Genomic DNA, 15,779 nt, shown 5'->3' on the forward strand with positions numbered 1-15,779 from the left:
TATACAAGGGTGATAAATAGCCTCTGTGATCCTCTAAATTATTTTCTCAATGTCATTAAAGGGCTCATTCCCTTATTTTCTAGATCCTGATGCTCTCAATTGCCCTACATAAGACAAACCTGTGCCATCAACACAGGAAACAGAGAGTTGAGGAGGAGTTTCTGCTGGGCTCAGGAGCTGGGCAGACAGAAAAGACCTTCCTTTGAGTGCAGGAGAGGTGAGGCCTGGGATTTCCATTAGGGCAGTGGCTCTCAACCTGTGTGGTCATGGCCACTTTTGGGGTTGAAGAACATTTTTTGAAGGGGTAGTATAACAGATATCCTGCATAGATATTTACATTCTGATTCACAACAGTAGCACAATTATAGTTATGAAGTAGTAACAAAAAGTTTTATCTTTGGTGGTTACCACAACATAAGGAACTGTATTAAAGGGCCATGGCATTAGGAAGGTGGAGGATAATTAAACTAAGGCCTAAGTATTTCACACACAGGCAGGGAAGCCAGAATTTCAGTGCCTTTCAGAGAACCCAGCATAACCTAACAGGGAGGGGCCCTTCTTATACCCTTAAGAACAAGGAACCCTGAGGGGGGACTCAATACTCCCTGAGTCTGGACAGCACAGAGGAATCGTAAGGAGGAAAATCACAGCCAGAGTCCTTGTCCTTGCACTATGGTGACTCCATGTTCAAGGACAGGGATCCTGGCACTCCAGAAGGACTTTAGGTGCCATACTGGGTCTATCCAAGAGACCAGAGAAGGGGCAGAAATCACAGAGATGGCTTTGCCCTGCCTGCTGACTATTAGCTCTCTGTGGCTTTTACCTTATCAGTTCTCTAACAATAGGAACTTTGCTGAACTCAACCAAATTTCCACACCTACACCCTAAAAGCTACAAATTTCTGCCTGGGCAAGGCCTACCTGTTCTGTTTCCTGTTATTGTGAGACTGTCATCTTGTAGCAGCACAGACTCAGGCCTGGGATTCAACCATGACACTCGATGGACTTCATGGCTGGCTGTATGCTGTGTCCTGTGGGCTCCTGCTTCTCCTCCTCCATGTGCATGGTGAGACTAAGTGAGCAGAACAGACCAGGTCATAACTGCCCAGTTCTGCTGTCAGAGGCTGAGCTGGTGGGAGGGAAGGCACCAGGAATAGAGGAGCTGGTAGAGATGACAGATGAGAGTTAGTAACTGCACCTTCTAATGCCCCCTCCAAAGCCCACAGGATGGGCCATGTGGCACAGGGGGAGTTAGAGATGTGTAAGGTTGCTATGTACTGAGGAGCCAGCAGGGACAGAAGAACAGGAGAGACATGTCCTTCCTCAGTGTGTGGCTGTGCCTAGAGCTCCTACTAACCTTGGACAATGATAATAATTTCTTCATAATGTCAAGTAGTTATGAGCCTGTCTCCTTGTAGACTAGAGAAGTGCCCTGTCAATTCTCAACAGGGCCAATGGACAAAGATTCTGGCTGTAGGCAATGCAGAAGGCCATATCTCCACATCCCAGAGCTGTACTGAGAGGACCCTGGTTACTTTCCCTATGTACCATGGTGACAATGAGGTAGGAATTCCTAAGAGTTATGACAGCTGATGGCATCTCCCCACTTACAGGCCAGGACTCAGTCAGCCCCATCAGGAACACACACAGGACAGATTAGAGAAAGCCTTGTCCATGTGAAAGGCAGTAATGTTGATGTCCATACCTTCCTGGGAATTCCCTTCGCCAAGCCACCTGTAAGACCACTGCTATTTGCACTACCTGAGCCCCCTGAGCCATGGAGTGGTGTGAGAGACAGGACCTCCTATCCAGCCATGTAAGTTCTGCTACCCAGGGCACCTCAAGCCTGATCTCTAGGCCACACTGCAGTGTTCTCTCCATCTCAGCTCTATAGCGGCTTTCTGTCTGTGCTAAGGACAATCTCTAGAGCATTTCTCAATGACTGTGCTAAGGATTAGAGAAGAACTGCACCAGGCTCCTAGATGAGAGCTTGACACCTGTAGGGATTTAGCTCCAGGTACTGCAGTGAGAAGCAGAGAATGAGTCCATTCTTTACAGTCCAGTCGCTGTGACCATCCATTGTCCAGGTGCCACTGATTAAGGAACAGCTACACATGCTTTCATTATGAAGAGACGATGTGGAAGAAAGAGGTAATTTGAAAGTCTAGAACTGAGATGAAGAATATGTCACTACCCTATGGTATTGTCCATTCATTCCTATAGTTCTTATGTGGGCCCACCACCCCGATATCTCGATGTCTTAGCTTGTTTTCTGTTGCTGTGATAAAGTACACTAATAAAAGCAACATAGTGAAGAAAGATTTTAGAATGGGTGGCAATTTCATTTTATAATCAACTATAGACAGAAAACCATGAGGCAGAAACTCAAGGAGCTGATCACATCACATCCATAATCAGGAATAGAGCTTGAAGGCCACACATTGTTTGATGTAGTCTTATAGGTTCCACAGTAGAGAGAGAAGCTCACCAGAAGGTTAAGCTTTCATTTTCTGAAGGAGCTGAGAGGTACAGCCTTTTTGGAAAAGACTACCACTCAGCTTCCTCACTCTAGTTATTTTATTCAAACATACACAAAGTTATTGGGGCCAGGAAAGGTTCCAACTACCAAAATCATCTTGCTCTTGCTGCCCATAAGAGCAACCAATACATACAAAACTACACAAGGCCCTTTTGAGTATTGCAACCCATAATCAAATGAAGAACTCCAGGTCTGCCAGGACAGTCTTAGGACCAAGGTTGGTGCAGCTCTCATGTAGCACCAAGTGCAGACTCCAGAGAAACAACATTTCTTCAAGGTTTAAACAGTCTCAAAACTATTTCTCAGCCTCTACCTGTTAGCCCAAACATAGCAAAGGGCTTTGCTGAAACATTTCTCTCAAAGTCAGACACAAAGGCTTTACTATACATTTTGCTTAAACCTGGATATAAGGGCTTTACTTATAATCACTACAGACACACACATGCCTACTAATGGTTCACTTACTTTCTCCATTCATATATAATTCAGAAGCGCCTCCCCAGGGAATGGTGCTTCATGCAACAGGCAGGTACTCCTGTCTCAATGATTATCAAGATAATTTGTCACAGGCACTAACAGACCAACAGGATCCAGGCCAGTGGTGCTCAACCTCTGGGTCACAACTCCCCAGGGGTAACATATCAGATATCTTGCATAACAGATGTTTGCAGTACTATTGATTACACTAGAAAAATTATAGTTATGAAGTAGCAACAATATAACTTCATGGTTAGGAGTCACCACAACATGAGGAACTGTATTAAAGTGCCACAGCAATAGGAAGGTTGAAAACCACTGATCTAGAAATACACTCATTAAAATTCATTTCCCAGGTGATTCCACAGTGTGTCAATCAACAGCCAAAACTAACCACCACACCAAGATTTAAATAGTGCAGAAGTGATGAACATCAGTACAGGAAGACAGTCATACTAGCTCTCAGGGTATTACTATCCAACCAGAGTCTTCCCTAAAATCTTGCTCCATTCACATTTTTACATATGTTGCCAGTGCATCATGGAGAGTAGTAGCTGAAGGTGGCTGAGAGAAAATGCAAACTAAGATTTAGGTTTGATCATCACTTATCTTGGACTAACTGTCTTTCGTTTTTTCCAGGTGTCTTCAGACTGATATGATGAAGTCAGAAATTTCAAAGAAGATGAATCTGATGGTGCCTCCTACTTCTATGTCTGAGGACTGCTTGTATCTCAACATCTACACACTAGCTCATGCCCACAAAAGTTCTAACTTACCTGTGAGTGTCAGGCTGTGATCAGCTGAAGAAGAGGATATTTCTTTCTCTGGAAGATTGGAAGAGACAAAGAAATTATGAGTTTTTCTGTAGTTGAGACCTTTATTATCTGGTTCCAGAAGATCATCTCATGGAAGTAGATTTAGAGATCCACAGCTGAGGAATTACATGAACAAGTGTGGGTGGTCAAAATCATGATGGGAAAACAGAGAGACAGCTGGCCTGAGCTTGTGGGAACTCACAGATTTTAGATGGGTAACTAGGGAGCTGACATGGGTCTGGCCTGAGCCCTCTACACCTGAGTGACAGCAGTGTAGTTTAGCCTTTTGTGGGGCACCTAGCATTGGGACTAGGACCTGTCCCTGGTGCTTTAGCTGGTTCTTTGGAATAGATTCCTTATGGTGGGATACCTTGTTCAGCCTTGATGCAGGGTGGAGGAGCTTGGTTTGCCCATTCCCAATGGATGCCATACCCCATGTGAGTGGAGACAGAGGAGGAGTGGATGAGGGGTGGGATAAAAGAGAGGTGTGAAGGACGAAACAGGAGGAGAGGATAGAGGGGAAACTATAGTTGATATGTAAAGTAAATAAAAAGGGATTGATAATTATACAAAAGCAAAAAAAAAAAAAAACAAGTAATCTCAGCCTTGGTGAACTGCTTAAACCAGGGTGTATGACTCAGAGCCATGGGGCTGTAGAGGTAAGAGGCTCTAGGTCTTTGGTTAAACCAGGAATTCTACCAACTTGAACCTGTCAGAACCACTATGGAGAGTGCTCAAGGGCTGCATATTGACATCATGAAAATGTCTAGTTGCAGGTTATCTGCTGTACCAATGGTATCTGATGTCCCTTCTGATTAGTGATCAGAAAGAAAAAAAAAGACACTCATGGAGACAATCCTATTTTCTACACTTTGATGTGTTTGAGACTGATGATCAGATTACTTTAATCTAGAGCCATTAATCCATGAGGCTTCCTGTTGAAAAGTGGAAATGAAAGAGGAGCTCATGGACCCCCAGACTGATAGCTGAGAAACAAGCATTGGACCAACTCAGACCCCCTGAACATGGGTCTCAATTAGAAGGCCTGGGCAATCTAAGGGACTTCTGACAGTGGAACCAGGATGTATTCCTGGTGCATGAAAGGACACATTCCCCATAGAGGGATACTCTGTTGACCGAGAGACATGGGGGAGGGCCTAGACCCTACTCCAAAGGACTTGAGAGATTTTGATGATCCCTCCTGGAAGGCATCACCCTTCCTATGGAGAGGGTGGGCAAGGGGTTCAGGGGTATGGGAGGATGGGATGGAGAGGGAACTGGGATCAATAAGTAAAATAAGAAATAATAATAATAAAAGAAAAAAAGTGGAATGAATATGTGTTGATAGGCCTAGAGTACCCTATCTGTGGACTGTGTCCTGAGATCCTGAGATCTGTGTGTAAGTCGACCTGCACACAGGAAAAAGCAGTTGATAATCTAGCAGTTGAGCTTGGACTTTGTGTCAACCTCCTGGCATCTGTGTGGATATCTCCAGGTGATGGTGTGGATCCATGGTGGTTCTCTGGTAATGGGAATGGTTTCCATGAATGATAGATCCATACTGGCAGCTACTGAGGAAATAGTTATTGTCTCTATCCAGTATTGTTTGGGTATCCTTGGCTATTTCAGGAAATACTGGGACTCATATGGACAATGGTGTCTAAGTAGAATATGGACGGCCCTGTGATTACTTCACAACACTGGAGACGAGTATGTCAGAGGCAACTGGGGTTACCTGGACCAAGTGGTTGCCCTACACTGGGTCCAACAGAATATCACCTACTTTGGAGGCAAACTTGGCTGGGTCAATATTTTTGGTGGGTCAGCAGGAGGCACAAGTGTGTCCCCCATGTCCAAAGGACTCTTCCATGGAGCCATTATGCAGAGTGGAGTGGCCCTGCTGCCTGACCTTATCTCTGAGAAGTCCGAGGTGGTCTACACAGTGAGTGCCTTCACAGCACCAGCGCCTACTTTGATGCTTCAGTCCTTGCCTGTGGTTCTCTGTTATTCTGTTAAGTGGGGAAAACAAGGATCATGGGAAATAGGTTTTTTCCCAGTGATTTCTGAGAGGTATAAAATTTAGAATCCCCCCCCTTTTGCTTTATGTATGCTGAGTGTATTATATGAAAACAAAGCTATGCCCAGCAGCTTCCAGTTCATAATCCATCATGAAGGGAAGTCAAATTGGGCATTCAGCCAAATATCTGGAGGCCAGTGCTGAAGCAGGGGCCAGGAGCAACACTGCTGACTGACTTGTCACCATTGGCTTCCTCAGTTTGCTTTCTTATATAGCCCAGGACTCCTGCCCATGGTGGCACTGTCTACAGTAATATGGGCCCTCCTGCATCACTCATTTATTAAGAAACTTCCTGGATTTGCCTACAGGCCAATCTGATAAGGCATTTTAAATGTCCTCTTTAAATATTAGCAGGGGTTGTGTCAAGCTGATCAAAAAAAAAGGCTAATCAGGACACATGGATTGGTAGAAAGGATCAGATGGTAAAAATTCTTGCTGTGCAAGTATGAGGTCCCACAGCAAATCCCCAGAGCCCACATAATTCTAGATGTGGTAACACAGTTAACCCAGTGCTCCTATGGAAAGATGGGAAGCAGAGACAAATGAATCCCTGGAATGTCATAGTCCAGCTAAACTGGTGCAGAAATATGCAAATAGCAGGTAAGGTAACATGTAATACCAAGGGTCTTCTCTGACCTTCACCATTCCCATTGTGTGCCTACAAACACCACACACACAGAAAGAAAAACAACAACAATAACAACAAAACAAATATGCAGGCAAAACAGTCCATGCCCCATTTGTCACCTCCACTTAAGACCTTTCATGCACAACAAACAGTAGGATGTGGTATTTGGGGTTAAAGGCATCTACTTGAAATCAAGGAAATTCTGCTCCCTGATGGTAGGGATGAGCCAACCATTACCTGTTCCATTTACAGACAGTGACCAACCTATCAAAATGTGAGGCCAAGGACTCAGAGACCCTGGTACACTGCCTACGAAAGAAGACTGAAGCACAGATTCTGGCTATCAACCAGGTTGGGAGAATTGTGTACTTTGGAGGATCTGGTCACCAGAATGTGGGATTGCCAGTACTTACTGTTCAAACCAGTTAGCTGATACCCATGGTTTGGTGTCCTTTTAGTACACCAAAAAGAACAAGATAGGCTAATGTTCATATCCAGTTTCTTCTGAAATGAACATTGCATCCTGAGATAAGATAGGAAATGAAGAAATAGTGTAGGTATTCAGTGGGCATCAGAATATTATGATTGATCTTCAGTACCATAGGTCTTGTCGCGCCCAACCTCCACCAGCAAGGAAAACGCAACTTAGGGGAGATCTTCTTCTAGCAGTTTAATCAGGATCCTTGAATAATCTTCTTTTGGCAACCCTGGGGAAATGCCCGCACAGGCTTAAATCCCCTTGCGCTGACCAACCCTAGTGAGCCATGTGGACCCTGCAGATAGGTCGCTCTTATATGGAAGCAAGCAAGCTGAACAGGCTTAGCCAAATAAGGATTTGTTTACCACCATCGGGAAGGTGGAAGGCAGAAACCAGTGCCATCTTTAAGGCACGGCACTTCGCAGCTCTCTACAAAGTCTTCACTATGATCCCTGCCATGGTGGATGGGACGTTCCTACCTAGGCATCCTCGAGAGCTGTTGGCCTCTGTGGATTTTTCACCCTGTCCTCAGCATCATTGGCATAGACAGTGATGAGTGTGGCTGGAGAATCTCCCTTAGTGAGACCTATTTCTAAGCACCTAAACTCAAATTGCTGTTGGTGAGAACTCAGAAATAATTTGATATAGATCCAACCCATACTATACTTAAAACTCTCCTCTGTCCCCCAGATGAAGGGCCTTCATCATGTCATTAAGAACATAACCAGAGAGACCCTGCCAGCTGTTCTAAAGAAAACAGCAGCACAAATGGTAAGAGACCTTGGCTCCTGTCCTGATAAAGAGGGTTCCTATATATTCTCCTTAGGTGCCATTCAGAAATAAACCTAGTGTATGTGTTTGTTTCTGTGTGAACTTGTCCAAAGCTTGCACATTTCCATCCACTATACCCAGTCTCATTCCTGCCATATTCCTTACTCAGATACTCAGAGACTGCTGCCTACTGATCCAAGAGCTTGTCTAACATAATTTTTCCTGATTCCTCCTGGTGTAGATGCTGCCTCCTGAGTGTAGTGACCTGCTAATGGAAGAGTACATGGGGGACGTTGAGGACCCCCAGACCCTCCAAGCACAGTTCGGAGAGTTGATGGGGGACTTCACGTTTGTGATCCCTGCACTCCAAGTAGCACATTTTCAGCGTGAGTACATCTGTAACAAGACAAAGGGCTGGGGGAGCTAAGCATTGTTGATCCCAGATGAGCTGTGTAGTGCCCAGGCTTGATCCATGTTATCATCAGTTTTCTGATACAAGACATCTTAAGCCATTTACCTCAGTAAATAATTATGTCTAATGTAAAAGAGTGCTGTGTGATCCAGATTCATGGGAAACATGTGAGTTAAACCCCACAACTTCTCAAAACTGCTCATATGAGGAGATCAGGCATGCCCCCAGAGCACATGGGAAGTGGGGGGGCAGTGAATGGAGAGAGAAACAGGAGAAAGAGAAGGGGAGGAGAAGAAAGCTTATGCAACTAGGGAGATTGAGTCAGGGTAAGAATAGAAGACAAGAGAGAGAGTGAGAGAGAGAGAGAAAGAGAGACAACATAAAAGAGGGAGCCATTATTGGTTTGAAGAGAAAACTGAACCTAAAGAAAGGTCTAGAGACCTACAAGACTGCCACCAACTAACAATTGGAGCAACTGTGGAAAGGCTACCATAAATGCCCTTCCCAGATAGTGAGATCAACAACTAACTTATCCATGGAGCCCTCAACTAATGCCTGTTGGAAACAGAAGCAAACGCCCAAACCTAAACACTGAGTCAAATTAGAACCCAGATGCAGATGGAGAGGACAAGACCAGGTTGCAGAAACACATAGAGACAGGTGACCTGAACAAGAAGGAGCTAACGGGCCCCCAGACTGATAGCTGGGGATCCAGCATGGGACTGACTCAGGCCCCCACTGAATATGGGTCTCAGCCAGAAGGACTGAGCAGTCTAAGGGACCTCAGACAGTGGAGCCAGGATGTCTCCCCAGTGCACAAAAGGACCTTGCAAACACATCCCCCATGGAGGGATACTCCCTTAACCCAGAGACAGGAGAGAAGTCCTAGTCCCTACTTCAAATGACTTGACATATTTACATGACCCCTCCTGGATGGCATTGTCCACGTGGAATTGGGGTGGGGGATGGGAGGGAGGGTGGTCAGGGTGCATGTGAGAGCGCAGAGAGGGAGAAAGGGAGGGAGGGAGGGAAAGAGGGAGGGAGGGAGGAAGAACTGGGATTGACATGTAAAATAAAAAATTAAAAAAAAAAAACCTGCTCATACCAGGGTCACTGTTTAACAGAAGGTTTCTCATAGCCAGTGTTCTAGGCTGGAGCTCACCACTTGACTCTGATTCCAGGTAACTTTAGAGGAAGGTTTCTTGTCACCAAAGTTTAAGCAGAAAAGCTTCATGTGAGAAATCAATATGTCAACATGTGTTCTCACTCCCAGATTCCCATGCTCCCATCTACTTCTATGAGTTCCAGCACAAGCCAAGCTACATCAAACATCTCACATGAGTGCTGACCATGGTGATCATCTTCCCTTTGTTTTTGGCTCCCACCTTTGGGGCATGAAACATGAGTCTTTCTTGTTTTCCTTGAACTGAATGGAGTCACAGACGAGGCTCTGAGGGATTACTGAGCTGTAAGTCCAGTTGAGGAAACTGAGGCTCTGGGAGAAAACAGAATCAAGGATACACCATCAGGGAGCAGAAAAATAAGACAAAATAACAAACAAACAAATCAGCAAGAACTCTACCATGGTTAGAATATGAACCTTTCCTAGTCTAGCTTATGCTGGAAGGAATGAGAGCACACTGGGGTAGAACTGAACCTGGGAGATTTCAAATAGAGTCTTGGATGGATGCTGGGTTCTGAGTGCTGAGAGAAGAGAGTATAAATCAGGCCTAGTGTTCAGGCTCAGGCTATGGTTGCTACAGTAGAGCACCTGCATTAGATAGCTAGGACTTTGATCCTTGTCTCCTTCTTCTGCAGTTAACTTCACTGAGGAGGAGAAGCTGATGAACAAGAGGATGATGAAGTACTGGGCTAACTTTGCAAGACATAGGTGAGAACATGCCCCTTCCTCAACCTCCTACAGTTTTGTTTCCATCCAGGGATCCCATGTGGGTATGCCTCCTTAGCATGCATATCCTTAATTATACCATAGTCTTCTCTAACCCAGAGCACACTCAGATACCTTTGAGCTCTACACCACTGTTTATTGCATAGACACTTGGTGGGTTAGTCACAATATTGTGGTACTGTTCTTTAGATTTTTCCTCTAAATCAGAAAGTTTCCCTTGCTTCCTATGGGCCACACACTAGTGGATTATTTGTATGCTATATCAGTAGACCAGTCCTGTATCCTCAGGACCTTGGCCTGCTCATCCACTGCTCTGACCCAAATCAAGGGATCAGGTCTTGGATGAGAATGATCTCACCCTTCCCTGTTGGTGACCTATCCACAAGAACCCTAACAGTGAGAGTCTACCCTACTGGCCAGAATTGGAAACAACAGGGCCTGAAAATGTTTGTCAGGTGGAAAAAAATGTCTCTAATGTTGATATCAGTAGGAGCTTGCCCCTAGTATGGGTACAGAATGGAAGAGGGATAAATAGGAGATGGACACTTAAGGAAACCATAAAAAATAAACAGAAAAATGTGATGAAAATGATATCATAGAACAAATGGACTTAACAGTTACATACATAAAATTTCATTCAAAAGCTATAGAATACACATTGTATTCAGCGTCTCCTGGGACTTTCTATAAAATAGGTCATACATTAGGATACAAAGCATGTTTTGACAACTATATAAAAATTAATAATTTCTCATGTACTACTGCAATGGAATAAAACTCCCTCCCCACAGCAAGAGAAACTATAGAGAACACAAAATCTTTTGGAGAATTAACAGCACACTTTTGAATGATGAATGTGTCATTGAAGAAATAAAAAAGGAAAATTAAAATTCTAAGAATCAAATAAAAATAAAATAAAATAAATGAAAATCAAAGTCAACATACAAAATCCCATGGGAGATATGTAGGCCAAAGTGGTGGGGAGGAGGGCCGTTTGTAGGCTCAAGTCTCTAGGTATAAATTACAACTGTCCACGGCCTCCTCCATCTGTGGTTTCTCCATCTGTGCCATCCTCTGCACACACCTGCTTAGAGATCCAGATTCTCCACTGCAGGCTTCTGCTTCCTGATCCCCACTCCTTCCTCCATGCTGGGTTTGTGACAAGGAAATCACCATGATTTGGGGTGAGGTTTGGAGTGAGGATTACTAATATTCAGAATGACTTCAGAGTCCATTCTGTGCCTTTAGTATGGTGTGGGGTGCAATAGAAAAAAAAAGCAAAACTGATAGGTAGCTTTGCCAGCCTGAAAAGCACAGGCTCTCCTCACCTCTGCCTGTCCAGTGCAGGTCTCCTCTGATATTACCTTGCACTGCCCCACAGAGCTCCCACCTGTACTTTGTTGGATACAAATTCCTACCCGGTGAGGCCCACAACTACGTCCTGTTGGGAAACACAGTGCATCCCTTAGCAGCACAAACTTAGGCCCAGGAGCTAGCTCAGTGGTTCTCAACCTGACCTTTTTGGAGTGGAGGGGTCAGACACTCCTTTCACATGGGTCACACATCCCATGTCCCACAAATCAGATATTTACATTATAATTAATAACAACTAAAATATTATAATTCTGAAGTAACAGCACAATAATGTTTTGGTTTTTATTTCTTGTTTTTACATTCTAGCAAAAGCTTCCCCTCCCTCAACTCTTCCCAGACTGTCCACCTAGACAAATCCCTGCTCCGCTCACTCTTCCTTCTTTTCAGATATAGGCAGGCATCCTATGGATACCAGCCAGGCAGGGTATATTAAACTCCAGTGAGACCAGGGACCCCTTCCTCCACCAGCAGGAGGAATGGGTCTCAAAAGGAGGCAACAGAGTCAGAGACCTCCCCTGCTCTCACTGCCAGGTGTCCCACATGAAGACCAAGTCACACAAGTGTAACATATGCAGAGAGCCTAGGTTAGTCCCATGAAAGCTCCCTGGTTGTCAGCAACACAATGATTTATGGTTGGTGGTCACAATTGTCTTAATGGGTCACAGCATTAGGAAGGACGGAAACCACTGAGCTAGCTGATAATGCCATCATATCAGTTTCCTGGCTTCCTGAAGACTGTGGCCTGTAGACTCCTATTTCTCCTCCTGTGAGTTCAGTGTGAGACTCTGAAAGGGGAAGATGGGAATGGGGTCCGAGCTGCCACCTCTGCAGTCTGAGATTGATAGGCTAGGAGGCAGTAGATCAGGGAGGGAGGAACTTACAGGGAGTGACAGACAGCAGTGAGGGCAATGCCTCCACTAAAGCCCCAAGTGTCGTCCTGGAGCACACATAGGGTCAGTGATGCCCTAGGACACACAGCACTGAGGAGTAGAACAGTGTGATGGGCTCTGAGGCATTCTGTGCCTGGAGGGCAGATGACCATGAGCAGAGGGACAGATGGGACATTTCCCTTCTCTGTGTGTGGCTGTGGTTAGGCTACGGTTGCTGATTTTGAGGACCCTTGAATAACAATGAAACTATTTTAGAAGGATTCTGGAAATTTTCCCAGCCCAAAACAGAACCAGAACTCTCCAGCCTCACACCACACTGCTACAGTAAGAGGCCCAGGATCCCTTGCCAATGTGTCTGGCCATGGGCAAAGGTACAACTTGGTTTCTAGGGCAAAGAGTATGTGGTCTGAACCTGCCACATAGTCTTCAGGTCCTTATCAGAAGTTGAGCCAAGAGATTAATAGTGCAGGGCATGTGTGCAAACCTTTGTGCTTATCCCCAGACATTCTACTGTGAACTCTGATAAATTCATGCCACTCCCCCCAGTAGGAAGCATTCTAAGTAAGCCGCACTTCCCTCAGCCTGAGACCCTTGTCTGCAATTTCTTGGGCTCCAATGATTACTCAACACTGTAAGCAAGAAGCTCTACTGTGCTTCTGAACAGGCTTGGTTCAGGTACCGGCTTCTGAACCACACACAACTGTAAGAAGGCACAGAGTTATATCCCATCCTCTTCTATTGCACCCAGAGCTGCCTCATCCACTGGGACATCCAGTTGACAGTGTTTTATACACAGTCCCGAGGATTACTTACAAGATAGGTGTGAGTCTGTTGTGGTAAAACATACCTGATTATCCAGTTCTCTTGATGAGGCAAAGGAAATAGGAGGCTCTGCAACTAAAATTCAGAAATCCGGCAAGAATCTGTGCATACAACAAAATCCTGAGGTTGTTCAGGCAATGAATGGTTGCTAGGGCACAGAGTCTCAGGAGGCCCCATCCCTTCCTCAGCATCTCTAGGTGGGTGATGAATACTGAGGAAGAAAGAAACAGTTCCTTCAGTGATATTGCTATCAGTAAACCACCCATACTCTTGTAAATAAACTGGTTAGTTACTCTAATTGAATTTATTGGATGATCAACTATGATTAAAAAGACAATAAATTAGAAGAGGGATAGCTGATGGCAGAAAGGAGAAAGGGGCAAGTGAGAGTAATAACGGAATGAAAAGTAACAAATGCCCCATACATTCACATGTATGAAAATAATGAAACCCATTATTATGTGTCATTAGTATGTAATAAGAGAAAACACAGTAAGACCTCCAACACAATCATGTCAAGTGCAAATTATTTACATTGAGAAAGCATTCCTTTTATAATGTTTTCAAAACCGAATACTGTAAGAGCTTTCATTGTGCCACAGTCCTAACCATGCTCAGCTTTACTCCTCTGCCAGGTGCAATGCTCCAAGGCTCAAGGAACCTCACAGGGAAGACATTGAACCTTGTTTACAGTAGCACATCCCTGGTGGACTTCTATCCAGGGCACACCAGCAACCACACAGGATCCCATTCAAACACAGAGAAGAGGATTCTTAGCATGCAACTCCAGAAGCTTCCAAAATCAGATGTATGACTACTGTAAAGGGAGACTCCATGCTTGAGTGTGTCTTGTCCTCTGACTGGCAGCCTCTCTTTAACCCTGTGCTGAAAACATGCACACATCTGCTCTTTCAAGTGCCAACTCTGAGAGAAGTAGACTGCTAAGGAGAGGGGACTCTTGGATCTGTTGAGCTGTGTGAAAACCACAACAGATCTCTAGGGACACAACTCTCCTGAGATATCACTCAGGCTGGGGTGGCCTTTGAGTTCTCCATGCTCTTATAAGCAACATCTTACACAGACACCACACCCTGATAGACTCATTGGTCACTCCAGAAATAAAAAAAATTTGAGCTGTGCTTCATAAAGTAAACAAAAAGAAAAAGGAAAACTTTGTGCATGTATCTTTTGTTTTCACATATTGGTCACAGTCTGACCCCTTCTTGAGCTGGACTTGTCTACCCTCACTACACTAAATTCCATTTCAGGGAAAGCTACTCTTGGATTATGAAGCATCATATTTGTGCCAGGCTCCAAGGAGGAGCACCTCACCAAGTTTTATCTGTCTCTGTAAGAGTATCAAGTATCATTTCTGGACTCAGTAAGTTTCATGGTCAGAGATGTCATGCAGCAAGTATCTCATGAATGCAGCAAGTCACTGAGGACATGGGATAAGCTTTTGACTTTGGAAAGATGTATGCAAAATTCTCTGATGCCTGGATATGCTGCTACTTGGACCTCCATATCAGTTGGCATAAAAGAAGTTGAACCATATGGATTAGATAGGGAAAGGCATCTCAGAAGTATCAAGCTGATTTGAAGCTTAGGTCTGCCAATTTTTAGTGTCAAAACATGATGCTATGTGAGGTGACCACCTGTAATTTCCACCTGCTTGGTCTCTGACCACACCTCCAGTCCTCTGCTGGAGTCCCGGGCCCCTCCCAGACACCCGCCTATCTCTGCAGGACCACTCTGAGTTCCTGCAGGCATCTTCTACTGGATCCTCATCCCTGATCCCATCCCTGGGTCCCTGTCTGCAGAGAGACCTCCTATAGAGCTTGGACCACCCAGAGCTACAGATATTGAATGTCAGACCCACATAAGCCCACCGGGGAAGTACCATAGAGAAAGACAGAGGCCCCAGCAACACCTACTGGAAGAAGCTATGGGAAGACGGCAATAAAAGAAAACACCTAACAACAGAAAGACAAGCATGACACCACCAGAATCTAGGGAATCTATACCAAATAGAACAGAACAGAACAACAAAGCAGATGAAGCAGAAGGGAACGACTTAAAAATCACCATCATTAAAATAGAGGCCCTCAAAGAAGATGTGAGAAAAATCCCTTAAAGAAATGGAGGAAAAAACAAACAAAAAAGTGAAAGAAATGAACAAATTCCTTAAGGAAAGTACAGAAAGCCAAGAAAAAAACAATTAAGCAGGTGAAGGAAACAGTTCAAGACTTGAAAACTGAAATAGAGAAAATAAAGGCAACACAAACTGAAGGAATGCTGGAAATTGAAAAGCTGGGCAAAAAATCGGCAACTATGGACACAAGCATAACCAACAGAATTCAAGAGATGGAAGAGAGAATCTCAGGCGCAGAAGATAAACTAGAAGAAATAGATTCATCAACCAAAGAAAATCATAAATCCAACAAATCTGATGAGAGATGTCATTCTGTATATGTTTCTCATACTGGTTAATAATAAAGCACCATTGGCCAATAGGAAAGGAAGATAGGAGAGACAAGGAGGAAATAGGAAGTAGTAAGGAGGAGTCAAGATGGAGAGTCTGGAGAGAT

The 15,779-nt window shown here is 44.5% G+C and overlaps 1 pseudogene; it reads left to right on the top strand.

The window, feature by feature from the left end:
* The first annotated feature begins 984 nt into the window (after positions 1-984).
* Positions 985-10,091, top strand: LOC127234725 (liver carboxylesterase-like; annotated as a pseudogene).
* Positions 10,092-15,779: the final 5,688 nt, after the last annotated feature.

The sequence above is a fragment of the Phodopus roborovskii genome, unplaced genomic scaffold (assembly GCF_943737965.1).
Source record: "Phodopus roborovskii unplaced genomic scaffold, PHOROB, whole genome shotgun sequence".
Classification (NCBI taxonomy): Eukaryota; Metazoa; Chordata; class Mammalia; order Rodentia; family Cricetidae; genus Phodopus; species Phodopus roborovskii.